Raw genomic sequence first — 1,436 nt, 5'->3', positions numbered from 1 at the left:
TGTCTATATTTTCTCATATCATATAAATCTCCTCTACCATCTCCTTCTTTTCCTCTTCTTTTAAAAAATATTAATAAAAATTGGTTGATGTGTCTTTAAAATATCTTTTAATCTATATTGAAATTTCTTTTTTTTTCAATACAAGGCTTTTATTGTACATCTTTATAGTTTCACAAACAAGTGTGACAAATCATTCGGCATCTCAGTGTTTCTATAGCTGGACAACTTAGATCTTATGCATCAGCCTGCTGAACTGTTACTTTTTCAGAAACATAGATACCATCCAAAAATTTTCTGATATCCTTGTTTTTAACTGTTGTGGCTTGCTGAATCAAAGCAGCTGAATTTGATACAAGTTCAATGTCATTTCCTTCAAGAATCAACTCATCTTTCTGGGCTTGAGATACTGAACAAGCAACGCCTGACCTCATCCGAACTCTGTGGATGTATTTTTTGCCCAAGAAATTTCTAATTTCAACAAGAGAACCATTCTCCTGAATAACGATGTTGATGGGGAAGTGAGCATACACAGACCTCATCTTGTAACGGAAGCCCAGTGTAACACCCTGATCATGTTCTGTACATGACTGCAGATAGTGTGAACTGTGGCCAGTTCCTATTTCCCCACCATTTGTCAACCGGAGCCTCTTCCTTTTCTTTCCGAGGAGACTGAGCTCTACATTGATGTGGTTGAAGTCCCTCCGCAGGGTGCCTCAGGGGCCCTTCACAATAACTGTGCGTCCCTTCAGAGTGATGTCCACATTTTCTGGGATGTCCACAGTCTTATTGCTGAGAATGGTCTTCATTCTCGCAGTAGATGCGGCAAAGAGCTATATTGACATTTCTTATCAGTCTCTTAGCAGTGGAATGCAGTAAATTGCTTCTGTATTCATTTACTTGTTTTTGCATTTATGTAATATAAAAAATAAATGAACTGATTTTATATTTTGAAATGAATACAGTATATGAAATAAAGACAAATTTCAACTTGACTAAACCTTTCAATTTAACTAAAATGGAACAATCAGGTTAGAAAAGTAAAATATTTGACATTATAGAGTGAAAGGAATATGATGATTACTGATTTTTAAATATTTAATTGATTTCTATGTTCCAAGTCATATAACGTAATAGCTAGGCTATTTCACTTTCTTCTCCTTTGTTCATCTCCTATAGTATGTGTTGGCAACCCCTGAATTTCATTAAGGTTTTCCCCCCTTTCTCTGTTTCTGTTTCTTATCACAATTACCTTTCTAAGTCTCCAGTGTGTTTCAGAAATTTACTCCAATTAACTTGGGTCAGGAGGTGGTGCTGCACACACCTCTGACATAGCCAGATATTGAATTGCTCACAATAATTCCATTTTCTAATAAGCATGTTGGGTTAGAGAAGCACCTGAAAGAATGAAGTACACCGATTTATAACCCATTTCCACT

At 35.9% G+C, this 1,436-nt stretch overlaps 1 pseudogene across 1 annotated transcript; it reads right to left on the bottom strand.

Moving 5' to 3' along the window:
• Nucleotides 1–212: 212 nt before the first annotated feature.
• Nucleotides 213–821, bottom strand: LOC308256527 (large ribosomal subunit protein uL6-like; annotated as a pseudogene). The gene has a single exon. The product of its transcript is annotated as a large ribosomal subunit protein uL6-like (transcript).
• Nucleotides 822–1,436: the final 615 nt, after the last annotated feature.

Source organism: Plecotus auritus (assembly GCF_963455305.1).
Source record: "Plecotus auritus genome assembly, chromosome: 8".
Taxonomy (NCBI): Eukaryota; Metazoa; Chordata; class Mammalia; order Chiroptera; family Vespertilionidae; genus Plecotus; species Plecotus auritus.
The sequence above is the reverse complement of the archived record's forward strand: the minus strand, read 5'-3'. Positions and strand labels throughout refer to the sequence as shown.